The 18,919-nt window shown below is 48.1% G+C and overlaps 1 protein-coding gene across 7 annotated transcripts in view; it reads right to left on the bottom strand.

Annotated features, from left to right (window-relative positions):
• The window catches only part of LOC134507687 (leucine-rich repeat and fibronectin type III domain-containing protein 1-like protein), a 71,046-nt gene that overhangs the window by 32,879 nt on the left and 19,248 nt on the right, over window positions 1-18,919 (bottom strand). Inside the window, exons 2-3 of one of the 7 annotated variants that reach the window (XM_063318484.1) lie at window positions 1,390-1,509; window positions 265-341 (exon numbers count right to left, since the gene is read on the bottom strand). The exons of 4 other annotated variants lie outside the window; for them this stretch is intronic. The gene's annotated coding sequence lies outside the window, so the exon portion shown is untranslated. Of the gene's footprint in view, window positions 1-57; window positions 230-264; window positions 342-1,389; window positions 1,510-18,919 lie in introns of those variants that run through there. 2 more of the 7 variants (XM_063318485.1, XM_063318486.1) reach the window with 2 other exon arrangements.

Below are 18,919 nucleotides of genomic sequence, written 5' to 3'. Positions count from 1 at the left end.
ACTGACACCCTAAATGATACTACGACGGACTGAGAATGGAATACTAAAAACGCTGACCTTACTTGCGGGCCCCTTCAGCGGCATTAAAAATCCTGGAGCATCACAGAGTCATGGAATCGTTCAGGTTGGAAAAGACCTTTAAGATCGCTGAGTCCAGCTGTAAAGCTAACACTGCCAAGTCCACCACTAAATCATGTCCCAGCCACTTTTTGCATCACAGATACTATAAACTGCAATTGCTGCTGGGAAGAGAAGAACATCTACTTTGGAGGTCAGCGACGAGCGGTGTTCCCCAGGGGTCAGTACTGGGTCCAGTCCTCTTCCATAGATTCATCGATGACCTGGATGAAGGGACAAGAGCGCACCCTCAGCAAGTTCTCCGATGACACAAAGCTGACACACCAGAAGGCCGTGCCGCCATACGGAGAGACCCAGACAGGCTGGAGATTTGGGCAAAGAGGAACCTTACGAAATTCAACAAGGGCAAGTGCAGGGTGCTGCACCTGGGACAAATAACCCCCCGCACCAGGACAGGTTGGGGGTGACCTGCTGGAGAGCAGCTCAGTGGGAAGAGACCTGAGAGTCCTGGTGGACAACGGGATGACCATGAGCCAGCAATGTGCCCTCGTGGCCAAGAATGCCAATGGCATCCTGGGGGGCATCAAGAAGAGCGTGGCCAGCGGGTGGAGGGAGGTCATCCTCCCCCTCTGCGCTGCCCTGGGGAGGCCGCACCTGGAGCGCTGGGTCCAGTTCTGGGCTCCCCGGGTCAAGAGGGACAGGGAACGGCTGGAGAGGGGACAGCAAAGGGCTACCAAGATGCTGAGGGGGCTGCAACACCTCCCTGATGGAGAAAGGCCGAGGGATTTGGGTCTCTTCAGGCTGGAAAAAAGACGGCTGAGGGGGGATCTTATCGACGCTTATAAATACTGAAATGGGGGATGTCAGGAGGATGGGGCCAGGATCTTTTCAGTGGTGCCCGGGGACAGGACAAGGGGTAACGGGCACAAACTTGAGCATGGGAAGTTCCACCTCAACATGAGGAGGAACTTCTTTACCCTGAGGGTGGCAGAGCCCTGGCACAGGCTGCCCAGAGAGGTGGGGGAGTCTCCGTCTCCGGAGACATCCCGAACCCGCCTGGACGCGTTCCTGTGCCACCTGCTCTGGGTGACCCTGCTCTGGCAGGGGGGATGGACTAGAAGATCTCCAGAGGGCCCTTCCCACCCTACGATTCTATAATTCTCCCAGTGCCATCCGCTGCCTCTACTTAGAAAGCATTTCTCAGCAATTCCCAGCGTCCCCTTAAAGCGTCAGCACGGCGTCCGTGCCACGTGAGTTACAACCTCAAACCAAACAGCCCTGTCCGGCGGCCAAGCGCGCATGGGAACCCACCGAGATGAGCATAAGGATCGGCTGTAGGAGATGCTGCGGATGACTCAGGTTGGAGCGCTCTTCGCTTTGAGTCACTGTTGAATCAACGTCGGATTGTGATAGTAGGTGTCACGGTGCTGCCTGCTCAACAAGAAACCATTACGCATCAGCCCTTCTCTCTCCCATTACTGAAAGAGGGAAAAGTGGGATTTTTATGAAGCGAAACACCAAGTAATGAAGTGTCCACCTACTACTAATAGGCATTTGCTACGGGAAGATGTTCCACACGAAGTGTTACCAACTCCACTGTTTCGACTCTTTAACCAGCCCAAAATGTTTTACAATTGATGACAGCTAATGACACTTATAACAAGGCTGGCAGACAATAATTTCATTACAAATCCCATGCCACCACCGTTCCCACCATTCAAAGTCTAACAAGCATAAAATTGCACGCTCGGTACGTACGCAGGCAGGTATGTCATTACTCTGACAAAGAGATGATAGTATTTGTAGACAGTGCGTTAACAAAAGAATAATATTCAGATGAAAATCACCTTTTGGTTCAATGTGAAGAAAGCGGGCTGCATAGAAAAAGATGTCTCTTTTTCCGCAGAAATATTCCGTTCTTCCCAAACTTCCCTTCTTCCCAGTAGCTGATGGAAGCTTAGTCACTGAGCAGTGGATCTCAGTGCAATGGTTGTAAAGCTAATAACTCTCCTCCGTCCCAACTCCGGACTTGGGAGCTGACATCAACATAACATCAAGTTTTGGGGGGTTTTTTTGGTTTGGTTTGGGTTTTTTTTATGCAATTCCTTTCATCTTTACACACTGCAAAATAAATCAAGTTACCCCTGTGTGGGTGGCCAAAATTTAGTCCTTAAGAACAAGGAGGCTGCTTTAAACCGTTTTAGCAAGGCTTTAAATAAATGTCTTTGCCTAAAAGGGAAGAAAATTTCCTACGCTTACACTGCGGTCCTGCGCATTTGCATTTGAGGAATTTATGGGAACGTTCCGATTCGTTTAGTATTGATGCATTTGAACAACTCACTTGTTGCTGGCACTGACAGGGGTATATTTGAGAAAAAAAAAAAAAAAAAAAATCAGTCTAGGGGGATGGAAAGGCTCTCCTGCGATCCAATGAAGCGCGCTTTATCAGCGGATCCCTGCGACGCATCGCTGAGAGCCATTTCGTTAGCCACCGGGAAGTCTCTCCTGCTGAACACCGGCAGCACTACGTTCCTGCTCTCCCTCTCAATTGCTGTTGCATCCCTCCAGAGCACGCACCCGCCTTTATCTCTGAGCATTTCTGAGGAGGCAGTATCTAGAGAGAACCACTGTTGGGGGCTGGAAAGGGTATCAGGTAGAAGCGAAGCACCTTCCTCTGAACGTCGGGTGCACCCCTCGCTTTGGGACCCAGCCCAGGCACGACCAGCCCAGAGACAAGCAAAGATTTTGACTATAAGCCAGATGACTGCTTAGTTTGTACCACTCCACGTCTTCCTTTTCTGCTTAAGGAAAACCACGTAATAACGTCTTTATCAAAGCAGCACCCCAAATTCCTACTCGCTTTGCCCCACAACGCTCTACTGCTGCCATGAAGAGAGAATCCACCGCCCGCAGAGAGCGCGGCAGGCAAGGCAGGGTGGAGGACAACCAGCAAAACGCACGCAACGTGTTATTAGGACTCCGCTTTTCCAACGCAAGCGCAACATTCGGGCTTTATTCGGCGGTTCCCCATCACCTCTACCCTCTGTTGGGGCTGAAATCGGCAGGAGAGCTGGGAGAAGAAAACAAAAAGCCCGTCTTGGTCCTGTGCGGCACAAAGTAATGAAACGCTATCACAAAGCCAAGCATTCTTGCCCAGCATGCAGCAGTTTCCAAAGAGACTTATAAACCCCTCTGCGTCAAGATTAACGCCTTTTTTCTTCTTTTTTTTTTTTTTAAATTGCAATTGTTGAGAACAATTGTGCAATGCTTACGGTGTGTTCCGTTCCTCCTGGCTCACGATTTCTTCTATGAGCTTGAAGCAGGATCTCCCTCTCTCTCTCACACCACCTTCCCTGGTTAATGCAGCAAATCAGAAAGCTGCAGGTGCCGCAAAAAGCTGAAATCTGTAGGAAAAACTCCTGGCTGAGCACACGTGTCAGGGGATGCCAGCTCAACCAGCACAGCAGTAAGAAACAAGCTCCTTGTAAACATGGACATAGGGCAGATATGAATACCGGCACCACACTGTCCCCTACCCAGAAGTCTAAAATTAGACTTATAAAAGTGCAAGGGGAGCCTTTGTGATAATTGCGCACTCATCTTATTTTCTCCTCGACTGCCAAATGCTTTAGCCCAAAACCGCAGAGGGTTGGCGAATACCTTCTAGCAATTGTCCCGGGATGGCCGGAATGAAAACCTCTTCGGTTCTCCTACACGCGGCACTTTGCCGTTTGCCTCAGACCAGCCCGACATCAAAAAGTCCTTTAAAATTGTTGCGTTTAAGTGCATCTCACCACCTAACTGCACCGTGCCATGAAGCGACGGAGTATTTCCCTTGATTAACGTAAGGCTATAGAGACCGTTCATGATCCAGTGTGCTGCTTGTTAATCGGCCCATGCTACAAGTGGAACGTATTGCATGGCCTTTATCAGCATTCTTAATTTGCCCTAATAACTGAGATGGTGCTCAAGAAGAATATTTGTGCCGCAGATACAAAATCCTTGTAGCAAGGCTGCTGCAGGAGGCAAAGATGTGCATGGAAGCAATTTGATCCAAACGGAGCTTGCTGGAGAAATATATACACCCACGAACACGCACACCGGCACTGTTCAACGTCTTTGTCGGTGACATGGACAGTGGGATCAAGAGCAGCCTCAGTGAGTTTGCTGATGACACCAAGCTGCGTGTCATGGTCGACGTGCTGGAGGGAGGGGATGCCATCCAGAGGGACCTGGACAGGCTGGAGAGGTGGAGAAGTTCAACCAGGCCAAGTGCAGGGTCCTGCACCTGGGTCATGGCAACCCCAAGCACAAATCCAGGCTGGGAGGAGAACGGCTGGAGAGCAGCCCTGAGGAGAAGGACTTGGGGGTGTTGGTGGGTGAGAAGCTCCACACGAGCCGACAACGTGCGCTGGCAGCCCAGAAAGCCCCCCCCATCCCGGGCTGCATCCCCAGCAGCGTGGGCAGCAGGGCGAGGGGGGGGATTCCGCCCCTCTGCTCCGCTCGGGGGAGACCCCCCCGCAGTGCTGCCTCCAGCGCTGGGGCACCAACAGCAGAAGGACACGGAGCTGTTGGAGCGGGGCCGGAGGAGGCCCCGGAGATGCTGGGAGGGCTGGAGCCCCTCTGCTGTGAGGACAGGCTGAGAGAGCTGGGGGGGTTCAGCCTGGAGAAGAGAAGGCTGCGGGGAGACCTCGGAGCCCCTTCCAGTCCCTAAAGGGGCTCCAGGAGAGATGGGGAGGGACTCTGGAGCAGGGAGGGGAGCCATGGACGAGGGGGAATGGCTTCGAACTGATAGAGGGGAGATTTGGGCGAGAGATCAGGAGGAAATGCCTCCCTGTGAGGGCGCTGAGCCCCTGGCCCAGGTTGCCCAGAGAAGCTGTGGCTGCCCCATCCCTGGAGGGGTTCAAGGCCAGGTTGGAGGGGGCTTGGGGCAACCTGGTCTGGTGGGAGGTGTCCCTGCCCAGGGCAGGGGGTGGCACTGGGTGATCTTTAAGGTCCCTCCTAACTCTAACCCTTCTATGATATATTAGTTTGAAAAATTTATGAAGGCAATTAACACACACTTCAGACATCCATACAAACTAAAAACCTTCAAGAAGGTAGTTAATGTTCCCCCACGGGTGGCGTGCGTGAGTTTCGTCCCAGCTTACACTGCATTTGTCACTGGCCAAAGCATGTTGAAACGCTAACACGCCTCCTTTGAAGGACAAAGAGGATGCCAAAAGTTAATCTAGACTGACATTTTTGTTCGAAACACGAAAGACACAGCAGAGTGGGGAAATAAAAGAAACTAGCATGTGAAGTGTCACTTTGACCTTTGTAGATAAAGGATTCAGAAGCATTTGGGGGAGGGGGGGGAAAAAAAAAAAAAAAAAAAAATCAAGCTCCTCAAAGGCTGTGACAAACTGAGCGTCAGAAGTTACCACCGCTCCCTTCAGAAATAAATGTTAAATATTTAATTAGACGATAATCTGCTTAAAAGGCTATTCTTTTCCTTTTTGAAATACGAATCCCATGCAAATGACCCCCCTACCAGAGAAGAGGCGACAGGTCTGTATCACAGTTAATTCCTGACCACTAAGCATCCCTCAGATACAATGCTGATTTTTCGGCTTTGCAGCTGAAGAGCAGATTTAAGAGGGGTATTTCTGTGGGTTTTTTTATTTTTTTATTTTTTTTCTTTCTTCCTACACAAGAAGACTCGAGTGCTCTGACAAGACAGATGGACAGACATTTGGCAAGATCTGCTGCCTTCCACAGAAAGGGAACGAGCCTCTCTAATCACACGAGCATCTGCTCTAGAGGAGACAAAACCCAACGCTGGCTAGAAAAGCAACTCACTCTTGGCCCCTAGAGAGCCTCTCGTGTGCGAAATGCTCCTGCTCCTCCAAAAAGGACCGAAGTAGAGAGAGACGTTGGTAAAAGTCGAGATTGCCAGACGATAAGTCCGTTTGCGTCCTGCCAATGTGACAAGATGGCAACGGGGTCCTACCAACAACGTCAAAAACTGGAGGGAGGAAAAAATTAAAATAAAATAAATTACTGAAATGCAAAATTTACTCCAGAGCAGCCAAAAAAAGACCGGTCTCAAATCCGACTTTATCACGCAGGAGATACGTGTTGTCTCTAGTCTGCCAGAGCTTTGCTTACTACCAGAATTAAAAACGACGAGGAGCGGGAAGAGGATTTGAAACAGAAAGAAAGGCAAAACAAAACCTGCGGTTTAGGTTTTGTTGGGGGCTTTGTTGTGGTTTTTTTGTTTTGTTTTGTTTGTTTGGGTTTTTTTTTTTTAAACTATTTCAAATTGGATTATAAAATTCCATAATGTCTTCTTGCTGCTGGTGTGCACAATACGCACCACAGGAGCCGCCGGGGAAGGAAGACTATTTACGAGGGCCAATTAACTCTGGGTTTGTGGCTTATCTTGATTTCTGCAGCAGAGGACGGCAGCCTCTCCGCGATGAGGTAGTTTGTCTTTACGACCCGAGCGGTAATAAACAAATAAAAAAGCTTCCATCTCAGAACAGGGCTAAGAAACGCCGACTGAAACCCGCTTGATCGCCACCCTTCGCAGGAGCACGGGATGGGTTCAAGCGGTTAATTAATCGCCCGCCATCTACAGTAGCTGTTTCTGCAGAGCTCCGGTGTAGCTAAAAGGGATTTATTTTATTATTTCCCCACCACCACCACCACCAGAGAAATTCCTTAAATGAGAGCGCTTGGAGACAAAGTATTTATAGAAATGAGAAGCGCGCTGCTGAACGTCGGCAGTGAATGTTTAATCAGTGCTCAGTGAGCCTGTCTGAACGTGGTTTACAAGTGTTTGTATCCAAATACGGGCTTATTCGTTCACTTACTTATTTTTTTATTTTTTTTTAAACGCGACATAGTTCTTCTCTTTATTTGAGGTCAAGCCAGCGCCTCAGAAAAGAGCTGGAGAGGGCCTCTCACTTAATATCCCCCGGTTACGTCATGCCCCACCTGGTTCTTCTAGAAATTAGCTGTAGGTACACCTTAAAGCTGTTTATGTTGTGCATAAATGAGTACATCTAAGTCATCTCCGTTAAACACCTTATTCCAGTTAAATCGGAAGAGGTAGTCAACACCACCAAAAAAAAAAAATAAAAAAAATAATCCACAACATTAAAAAAGATAATAATACACAATGATTTCCAATGTCAAGAACTTACCTAATCCAAGGGGAAAATGAGCTGCTGTCTCAGGGCAAGAGCAAGCAGCGCTATAAATACTGAATGAGGGTCTCAACACTCTCATTCTCCCAAAAGACTCTACGGTACGTGGATTGACATGGAAAACAGAAGACAATCTGGAATTGTCCAGCACACAAAGACCACATAAGCACCAGGAAGCTCTATTTTCTCTCCAGCATCTGGCAGGCAAAAGCGAGTCCGGCTCCGCAGGCATCATTATTTAGCAGATTTCCCACCCACAGGGAACTGGCATTCGTTGGGAAACACTCTTTTGCCCGCCATATAACGCACAGCAGGTCTGTCCCACCTCTCGGCCATTAAGTACGCTGCTGTATGGCTCTCATGGTATTTGTAAATTCTCTCCCTTTCCCCATAAATGTTTTATTTCGCTGACAAGGTCTGGTTTTATGCATGGGGAAGATCAACTACGCCTGAACCATTCCTGACAGGTGTTGGTTTTTACCTTCGAAACCTCATGTATCAGAGGAAACCTCTCTGCACCGCTCTTGACGCCATCGCGTAGCCAACGGCAGCACACCAGATCTTACCAGCAGGGTGGTAGAGACCAGCAGGACCCTCTGCCTCCTCCAAGGAGACGTTCAACCTCTCCTGGCTATATTCCACATGGAGATGAGCAGGATCTCAGCACAGAAAACACATGGTCCTGTTGGAGTGGGTCAAAATAGAAGGCCCCCAACATAAGGAGGACATTGGCCTGTTGGAGCAGGTCCAGAGGAGGCCACGGAGATGATCAGAGGGCTGGAGCCCCTCTGCTGTGAGGACAGGCTGAGAGAGCTGGGGGGGTTCAGCCTGGAGAAGAGAAGGCTCCGGGGAGACCTCAGAGCCCCTTCCAGTCCCTAAAGGGGCTCCAGGAGAGATGGGGAGGGACTCTGGAGCAGGGAGGGGAGCCATAGGATGAGGGGGAACGGTTTTACACTGAAAGAGGGGAGATTGAGATGAGACATTAGGAAGAAATTCCGTACTCTGACGGTGGTGAGCCCCTGGCCCAGGTTGCCCAGAGAGGTGGGAGATGCCCCATCCTTGGAGACATTCCAGGTCTGGTTGGATGGGGCTCGGAGCAACCTGGTCTAGTTGAAGATGTCCCTGCCCATGGCAAGGGGCTTGGACAAGATGGTCTTCAAAGGTCCCCCTCCAACCCAAACCATTCTGTGATTCTTTGATCCCAATGCCGAATTAAGGTTTCTCCTTTCCATGGCTTTACAGCGCAACACTTTGTACAGGTGGTGTTGGGGGGTTTTTTTTGAGCACAAACTGCCTGCTGTGTTTACACCACCGCTTTCTTAATCCTCACGCTGGAAAGCAGAAAAGCGAAAAGCGCATACAACACAACCCCCTTTCCCGCAGAAGTGTTTTAGCACTTCAGAGACTAGCCGTTAAAAGCATACTTCATCATAACCTTCCTCCCCTAATTAAAATAGTGCTAGAGGAATACAAGGGTATGGTGGAACTCAACCACAAATGCCTCTGGGATTTTTTGACCTTGCAGAAGTTTAGGCTTGGCTCTTGGAAGCTCAAAGTTTTCCAAACATTACTACTGAAAACATAAAGAATAGTGGTTTTTTTTTTTCTGATACCACCTTTAAACGCCGGGCCAGAGAAGTGAAGCGTCAGCATCGCCGGTAATTAAACGCTTTGCAAAGCACTACAAGATGTTCCACTTTGTGAAAAGCGTTATGGAAATCCGAGCTGCTCACTGCTGCGAGATAACAATCAGAAAGCTCCAGCCCCTTTTTGCTCTATTCACGTACAATTCTGTTGTGCTAGTCCAGATAACTCTAGTTTAGCAGACATTAGGAAATTAAGCTTTTATGCAGGTTTCCAACTATCACAGGTTTCTAACTAAGTTTCCTAAACATTCTCAAGAGTTTTGGCTAACAACAAAACACCCAAACCAGCTGATCACAGAATCATAGAATTGCTGAGGTTGGAAGGGACCTTTAAGATCATCGAGTCCAACCTTTAGCCTACCCTGACAAGAGCCACTTCTAAACCATGTCCCTCAGTGCCCCATCTACCCTTTTTTTAAACACCTCCAGGGATGGTGAATCCACCACCTCCCTGGGCAGCCTATTCCAATGTTTAATAACCCTTTCAGTGAAAAAATGTTTCCTAATATCCAATCTAAACCTCCCCTGACGTAACTTGAACCCGTTCCCTCTCGTCCTATCACTTGTCGCCAGGGAGAAGAGGTCAGCCCCCATCTCTCTACAACCTCCTTTCAGGTAGTTGCAGAGGGTGATGAGGTCTCCCCTCAGCCTCCTCTTCTCCAGGCTAAACACCCCCAGCTCCCTCAGTCGTTCCTCATAAGGTTTGTCCTCCAGACCCCTCACCAGCTTTGTAGCCCTTCTCTGGACACGCTCCAACACCTCAATGTCCCTCTTGTAGCGAGGGGCCCAAAACTGAAGGCAGTACTCGAGGTGGGGCCTCACCAGTGCCCAGCACAGGGGGATGATCACTTCCCTAGTCCAGCTCACCACACTATTCCTGATACAGGCCAGGATACTGTTGGCCTTCTTGGCCACCTGGGCACACTGCTGGCTCATATTCAGCCGGCTGTCCACCAACACCCCCAGGTCCTTTTCTGTCGAGCTGCTTTCGAGCCATTCTGCCCCAATCCTGTAGCGCTGCATGGAGTTGCTGTGTCCCAAGTGCAGGACCCGGCATTTGGCCTTGTTGAACCTCATACCATTGGTCTCAGCCCATCGGTCCAGCCTGTTCAGGTCCCTCTGCAGAGCCAACCTACCCTCAAGCAGATCAACACGCCCGCCCAGTTTAGTGTCATCTGCGAACTTACTGAGGGCGCATTCGATCCCTTCATCCAGATCATGAATTAATCTTTAACGCTCTGTGGTCTTGGAGGCTCTAAAAAACCACTCCTAACCCTCTCTGCAGAGCAGAAATACGAAGTGCATTAGAAGCGGTGAACAAATGCATAATTGCTGAGATTTAACTGGAGGAAGAACCAGGAACTGAAGCAACACGCGCTCCCCAGGGTCAGAAAAGTAGCAGCGGCAGCAACTTAAAAAAGCCAAATGCAGTGAAGTGCGGGGCGCTCCTTTGGGAATAAGCTTAAGGAATCCTTTGCTGTCTTTTTCTCTCACTTAATTCGTTTCTCCTTGATCCATCTTGCTTTGAAATGAAAAGCCAAAGAACGACACAGTACTTCTGCAACAACTGCCAGCGCAAAACTTGTAGGTATATTTTATTCACGGATGGAATATGTGACCTGCAGGTACCACGTCTGACCAGAGCCTCTAAGAACGCATAAACTTTTCCTCTTTCATTAACGCTCTGTAGGGGTGTTCCAAACCTTGTAGGATTGCAGATTTTTAGCAGGATCGCAGATTTTTAACAGACAGTACCGGGGTAGTAATTTTTCTGGTGGTTTATTGAGACGATTTTGTAAAATGAAGTCCATTCTGGTGAATTGATTACCCCAAACTGGAGTAAGGGATGAATAACAAACTGAATTATTCATGGTTCAATTCCTTTGCGGTACCTAACACGTACACCCTCCCAGGTTTTGGCGAGCATGCCAGAGAAGCGTGTAAATCCTTTGCACGCAAAGCCCCCAGAAACACAAGTAAAAATAGAAGGTGGGAAAGAGTCCAAATATCAACCCATTTCGGTCACTGGATGCATGAACTTTTCCTGGAATGTCCGCTGCAGGTTGCTCTAATTGACCTCAGCCGCCTTCTATCCACATCTGGAGCATCTTTCCCGAAGAATTACAATATCCGCACCCAAGATGAGGCAGGTAGGACTGTACATAACACAGTTTCGTGTCACCGCTGACAAAGCGCCCTTGCAACCGTGCCCGTTTGCTCGCCGCGAAGCGGCGTTTCCCTTGGAGACCTGCATACGCCGGGGCAAGGTTTGCCCAACGTACCCGGCGGAGAACACAGGAGGGTTTTTTTTAAAGCCATTTTCTGCACCACGAAACCTACTGACAACTTCCCAAAAACCCAGGCTGCCAAACGAAGCAACGCTGTGAGCACAGAAAGCAAATATTAAAACACAAAATGCCAAATCTCATTACCTGATGGCAACAAAATAGGTGTAGATGACCTTAACACAGTATTAGTCTAGGGGACTATTCATCCTGGCTGTGGTGGCTATTGCCTTTTCTAATTGAAGCACTTTGTGTGTTCCAGTTGCTATTTAGGTCAACATCCTGGTTCTCCAAAAATTGCCTTCTTGCTCTAAAGGGAGATTGTTTTCTTTCATATGAACTTAACCGTGAAACGCCCATCCCTGGAAACTGAAGAGACAGTAGTTTCAGAACAGTGGAAACTTTTTTTTTTTTTTTTTAAGGGGGATTTTACTGTTATTTTAATTTGTGTGGATGACCAAATAGGAGAACACAGCTCTAACGCCTAAATTAAATATAAAAGGGCTCCTATCGTAATGGAAAGGGGGGAGGCTTAAGCTTTTCTTCCTTCAAAGTGACCTTCAAGTTGAGTGTCGAACCTGTACCACTCTGTGCTGCTTTTTGGGAGTCTCCTGCACTTTCATTACAGAATCGCAGAATTTTCAGAGTTGGAAGGGACTTCTAGAGATCACCTAGTCCCACTCCCCTGCTAAAGCAGGATTGCCCAGAGCACACAGAATCATAGAATCTTCATGGTTGGAAAGGACCTTTGAGTCCAACCATACACACACAAAATACCCCACCAATCTACAATCTCTGCCACTAGAGCGTGCCCTGAAGTGCCAAATCTAGACGTTTCTTAAATACCTCTAGGGACGGGGACTCAACCACCTCCCTGGGCAGGCTGTTCCAGTGCTCCGTCACCCTCACCATAAAGAAGTTTCTTCTCATATTTGATCGGACCTTCCTATGTTCCAGCTTGTGCCCGTTACCCCTCGCCCTGTCCCTGGGAACCACCAAAAAGAGTCTGGCTCCATCTTCCTTAAACCCACCCTTTAGATACTTGTCAACATTAATAAGGTCTCCCCTCAGCCTTCTCTTCTCCAGGCTAAAGAGTCCCAGCTCTCTCAGCCTTCCCTCATAAGGGAGAGGCTGATTAGTGGTTCACTTCAATACAGAGTCCTCAAGGTGATGGAGAATCCATTCAGATTCACAACGCAGTGCCATGGACATACCGAAGAGGCCATCCATCCCGAAATTAAGAGGTTGTGTTCTCTTCCAGAATTGCACTTTGTCAGAAGCATTAGGAGTGTCGAGATTGCAGCGGAGGCAGCAGCTGCAAGGACTGAACACCGAATGGTTCAGCAAATTAGAAAGGGTACCCAATCTCAGCGTAATCTTCATAGAAGCTCCTCTTCTAAACCAGCCAAAAATTGTTGACTGTTTTTCTCCAGAAATTAAGAGTTGCGGATAGAGCAATACAGGCTCGAACACCTAGCCTAGATATAGGGAAGAAATATTTTACGCTGAGGGTGGTGAAACCCTGGCCCAAGTTGCCCAGAGAGGTGGTGGATGCCCCGTCCCTGGAAACATTCCAGGTCAGGTTGGACGGGGCTCTGAGCGACCCTGATCTAGTTGAAGATGTCTCCTGCCCACGGCAGGGGGGTTGGACTAGTTGCTCTTCAAAGGTCCCCTCCAGCCCTACATAAAACAAGTTTACGTACCCCAAGTGCCCAAGGAGAAAGCTAAGGAGATAAAATGAATATAGATCTACCACACCATGCACACCAGCACTCATAAACCAGCTCCGAATGCCAGGCTATTAATATTGACTATTACATTGACTATATTTCAAACTAACCAGTACCTGGGCATTTCCCTCGAGAATCCGTCCAATTTAACACCTGAGAAGTGCTGGAGTCTCTCTGGTCCAAAATTCAGCATCCCGCCAGGTATCACGCGGAAGTAGTACGTTCTGTTCGACAGCAAACCTGGACCAACGTTCCCCAAAATCCAGAAGTACTGGCCTAGTTAAAGCGCTGTACCTACTTAACAGAAATTAAATCATGCTCGAGACTTCTGCGGAGCTGGTTTCTAACGAAGCAGCGGCCCTCGAGGTGGGAATTTCCTCGTTTAGCTGCAATTCCGTGCAAAAGAATCTGTCCCTTCTCCTTCCCGTTGAGGGACAAGTGGTCGGTGCGGATGGGCGGCTGTAGTCACACCTGGACCTGATGGTGTGAATGGTGACTTGGGTTTTGGGGACTACTCACAGCACGTAACAGTTTCCCTATTTCTTTCCCACTTTTCCAGTTCTTCTTCCTTCCTGCTTCCCTTGAAGTTATTTAAAAAAAAACAGAGCTCATCCCTCTGCTTTATTTATCTTCGCATCATGTGTCTTGGTAGGGCGACATAAAAAAAAAAAAAAAATGTCCTAAGGGTTATAAAGTGGGAAGTTACTAGCTGAATTAATGATCTGATGCTTGGCGAGGGCTGCTTTTAAAATCAGTACTAAGGGAGATGCCAAGCAACGAGATTTTAGCGCTTGTTGCAGGCAACAAAAATCTTCACCTTGCCACCAGCAGACAGAGCCATTCACCATCTTACAGCGCAGCAAGAGAGATTCACTTTTATTTATGGACCCTGGAAGCTGTTTTCCTTCTCATCTTGTTGTGCGTATAACTCTGGGAATTTAGTCAGTGATTCTGTTAGTTTTATGCTACTACAGAAATGAAGAGTTCTCCAGGAGAACATACACGGGCCAGAAACTTGAAGAAAAACTCCAGTGCCTCATCGTTATGGGACAGGGGTGGTAGAAATCATGGTCCTGAACATCTACAATCTGTTAATAAACCAAAAACTGCCCAAAAGTAGAAGTCAATTGCCAAATATCATCCTAACCCCAAAGGGCTGCAAAGGCAGGTCCTACAGGTCTTTCAGGGTTCAGCAAAGCACACAACGGCATTGATCCTGTCTGTTTTCATAGAATGGTTAGAGTTAGAAGGGACCTTAAAGATCGTCCAGTTCCCACCCCCTGCCCTGGGCAGGGACACCTCCCACCAGCCCAGGTTGCCCCAAGCCCCGTCCAACCTGGCCTTGAACCCCTCCAGGGATGGGGCAGCCACAGCTTCTCTGGGCAGCCTGGGCCAGGGGCTCACCGCCCTCACAGCAAAGGAATTTCTTCCTACTATCACAGAATCACAGAATGGTTGGGGTTAGAAGGCACCTTAAAGATCATCTCGTTCCAATCCCCCCGCCCTGGGCAGGAACAACTCCCACTAGAAGAGGTTGCTCCGTCCAACCTGGCCCTGAACACCTCCAGGGATGGGGCATCCATTCTCTTGGGAAGGAGGTGCCCAGACAACCAAAACAGCCCCAAGAAATAAAAAAAAAAAAAAATAAAAAAAATAAAAAAGGAAACTTCCATCCTAAAAAACTGCCGACAGCCTCCTGCCGCATCGTGGATTTTGCGCCCTTCATCTCTTGGTTTGGTTTAGAGTTTTACCAGTAATGTGAGTTCAATGCAAGGTTAATTAGCGTCAAGATACCACTGCAGGGGATCATTACCACAGATGCATTAAGTGTCGCAATTTTGAACTTACTTTCAGCCCTATTGCCGCTCCCCGACACTGAGCGGCTGCTGCGTATTTTTTAATTGCAATGTAACTTCGACGTTTCACCATTTAGCAGACGCAGAAAGGGTTATCACGAGTCAACAGCTAGATGGCAACATAAACCACAGCCACAGGGAAGGCAAAAAATGCGGAGGAATTTTGAAACGTCTTAAAAAAAACAAAACAAAACAAAACAATAATCTGCCGGTCTCAAAACTCCTGACGTATCTGAACAGGGTGAAATTTTAGCGGCGGCCTTTTCGAAGGCTGACAGACCGTTTAATTGCCTTGCCAAGGAAGCCAATGAACTGCAGTGGGTGGCCTGAGCTGGGAACAACCGAGCAGCAGCAGAATTTAAAGTCCAAGATTCAGAAGAACGAACAAGACCAGGACAGTCAGGAAGAGGAAGGCAGACTCCAAAAAAAAAAAATAATCAAAAATACGCCTATCTACGGCATCCCCTTATTGCTTGCTTTGACCGTTATCAATAAAGGGGATGAAATAGTGGAGAAAGCAGAGCCAGGATGCCTCAAGCACACCAACTCCTCCACGTCTGTGCTTGGCAATGACACTAATGTGAATTTTGATAATAGCAAGGTGCTGGAGGACAACTGTACCGTGGCATCGCTACAGCTCGTGGAGAGGGGAGTGCATTACACCCCACCGAAACCTCACCTTACTACCAGCAGTGGTTCAAAAAGTTATATTTGTTCATCGTTTTCAAACCTACAGAGCCTGTAATAAATCACCGTTTGAACGACGCAGCTCATTAAGTCGGCAGGAAACGCGTGGCGTGCAGCATTTCCCAACCTGCTTGTGAACAAGCTAAGCAAACACAAAAAACGCAAGTCACCTTCTAGAAAATGACAGTTATCTCTAAGACCACATCCAGGGGGAAAGAGTTATCCTTAGTTTATCCCCCAAGACCACAGGCAAATCGTCTGCACATCCTCTGTGCTAATTCCCAAAAGTTATATTTCATTTTTATGTCTGCCGTTAACATTTGGTCTCTGCTGTCCACTACTCGTAACTGTTTAGGTGGGACTCGCAAGGTTACAAGGGCTTGTAACAGCTCTGTAGATCTGAAGAACCCGGACTCTAATTCTATTAAAAGGATTAAAACGAAGCAAGAAGACTCACACAAAACAAATCGTTTGACTGCCAGCAAGAAAAATGAAATGTTTCAGATGAAGAGGTTGTAAGAGCTTGAGAAAAATATACTGAGTTTGAGGTCCACAGCGAGATGAGATTACAGAGGAATTAAGTAGCACTGAAGGTGATTTCCTTCCCGAAAGTCATACTCAAGTCCAGAAATACTTTGCACTAACGCGTCATCCTTTGTGAGCACCACAAAGATTTAAGACGGTCAAAGTAAACCAATAGAATTATCCAAAATAACGATTTCCATCCAAAACTCTTCTATGGGAGACACAGCAACCCAGGCACACAAAGAGAAGGCAGAAATTGTGGAGAAAGTCTGAAATTCCATTAACGGTCAGCACCCAACAAAGCCTCCCCTAAACATCGCACACGCTCAAGACTTCGTGCTCCTTCGGCACACGATCTTCAGACCTACAGCCCTTTATGCGTCGAAGTGCTACTAAAACACTTCTCAAAGCCAACTGATTTCATGTTCTTGGCCGTCTTCTACTTTGGTAAGCAATAATCCCCCCAAGTTTTAAAATGTAGAGGAAAACATCTACCTGACAAACTAGATGATCCCGAGGAGCAAGGATAAAACTAGGGGACGGACAGAGAAATAAGAATCCAAACTTTTAATATTAGGAACCCAAGTCTTTCACGGCTAGCAGGTTTCCTGAGGATCTCGAGATAGTATTTGCTGGATGTGACCTGTAAAAATTTGCACTGAGATGATTTAGAGATCTCGGACTGGAGGACCACTCAGGTGCTCGAGTCCTGCGCATGGCACAGGTATTTATCCCCCTTCCTTGCTCAGATGGAAAAACGCTTGGGTTAATCTTCTGCGTTGCAATAACCTTGTTTTACCTTCAAGGCCCGTCTCTTTTGTGCATAGGCAAGCAGAACCCCACGGCGCTATCAAAATAAGTAATAATAGCGTAGCTTGTTAAGGGAGCGAGATGTACTAAATTAGTCTGAAGGCTCGTGTCTCAATGAGGAAAAATGAAGTTACTGCAATTTGAAGATCAAGCAAGATCAGACATTTTTCATCACATCTTTAGACACTCAAATGTGTCTCTCAGAAAACCAGGGGCTATTTCACCAAGTACTCTGTCTTAAGGGGAAAAAAAACCCAACACCCTTTCTTTGAAGTTTTCATGGATGGAACACTATATCTTCTGAATCGTTTCTGGCAGAGAACCCATTCCTGGTATTACACCGAGCACAAACAGAACGATAGACAAACAAAACCCCAACAGGAAATTAAGGACCTGCACACTTAGGCTTAATAAATGGCTGCACCGCTCCAGTAAATCTAGGTTATTGTTGTAGTTCTAATTGCAGTGAATATCTCCTAAACAACATTTATCTTCTAACAGTATCCTTTGCAAAAAAAAAACCCAAACCAAACCAAAACAGAAAAGCACTTGGCACAATAATACTACGAACATCTCCCTGTGGTTAAGAGTCAGAGGAGACGACAGCTCAGGGCTAACTAAGCTCAACTCCACAAGATACGGATGTTGAAAAAGCTGGGGGGGGCGGGGGGAGCATTCATCCAAAACACAAATCCAACTGCGACCGCCATCCAGTTGACTGTGGGCTCAGCAGAAAGAGGACAACAAGTTGTCCACTCTCGAGGTTAGGAACCTAATGAAATTCAACAAGGGCAAGTGCAGGGTCCTGCACCTGGGGAGGAATAACCCCATACACTGGTTCAGGTTAGGGGCTGACCTGCTGGAGAGCAGCTCTGTAGAGAAAGACCTGGGAGTTCTGGTGGACACCAAGTTGACCGCGAGGCAGCAGTGTGCCCTTGTGGCCAAGAAAGCCAGTGGTCTCCTGGGGTGCATTGAAAAGAGCATGGCCAGCAGGTCAAGGGAGGTTGTCCTCCCTCTCTGCTCTGCCCTAGTGAGGCCACAGCTGCTGTACTGCCTCCAGTTGTGCACACCCTCCCCCGTTCAAGAAAGTCAGGGAACTGCTGGAGAGAGTCCAGCAGAGGGCTACAAAAATGATCAAGGGAATGGAGCACCTCTCTGACGAGGAAAGGCTGAGACACCTGGGGCTGTTCAGCCTGGAGAAGACTGAGAGGGGATCCCATCAATGCTGATCAATATCTAACAGGCAGATGGCAAGAGGATGGGGCCAGATTCTTCTCAGTGGTGCCCAGTGACAGGACAAGGGACAACGGGCACAAGCCGGAACACGGGAAATTCCATCTCAACATGAGGAAAAAAACTTCTTTCCTTTGAGGGTGCCAGAGCCCTGGCACAGGCTGCCCAGAGAGGTGGTGGAGTCTCCTGCTCTGGAGATACTCAAACCCACCTGGATGCATTCCTGTCCAGCCTGCTCTGGGTGACCCTGCTCTGGCAGGGGGGGTTGGACTGGATGATCTCCAAAGGTCCCTTCCGACCCCTGCCATTCTGTGACTCTGTGAGATCCCTGGTGGACCCTAGTTTGAGGCTGACCTAGCTAAAATCTCCAACGTCAAGTCATTCAGGACACAACTGGCACAAGACTCTTCTCCTGCTCCTGGGCTACCGTAAGCTCAGCTGGTTTGCTGGGAAGCAGAGCGCCTGCTACACGTGCAACGCAGGTTGCTATCAAGCTTCCAAATGGCAAAAGCCAGACGTTGACTGGGAAAGAGATACCAGAGATACCAGTGCAGCTTTGCTGCTCTTGGGTAGGGCTTCACTCGGAGCGTGCCACCAATGCTGGATCTCAAGCCCGCTGCAGAATGTCACGCAAGGCACGTTTTTTCTTGCATTGACAAAGAAATCGTCCCTCTGTTGAGCGATGCTTACGTGTCCTCAGTTCTGAGAGCGTCAAATATTTAATATCATACTGCCAAGGGCAAGATGAATTATCTAAATACTATAATGGATTAATGATCCGGGAAGCAGAGGGTAGTTCAAAGGCCGAAGCAGGACACATAGACGCTCTCTCATCATTCTGTTGAGAGAAGCATCCAAGTCACATCTTCGACCGAG

This window comes from Chroicocephalus ridibundus, chromosome 26 (assembly GCF_963924245.1).
Source record: "Chroicocephalus ridibundus chromosome 26, bChrRid1.1, whole genome shotgun sequence".
Taxonomy (NCBI): domain Eukaryota; kingdom Metazoa; phylum Chordata; class Aves; order Charadriiformes; family Laridae; genus Chroicocephalus; species Chroicocephalus ridibundus.
This window is presented reverse-complemented; position numbering and strand designations above follow the sequence as displayed.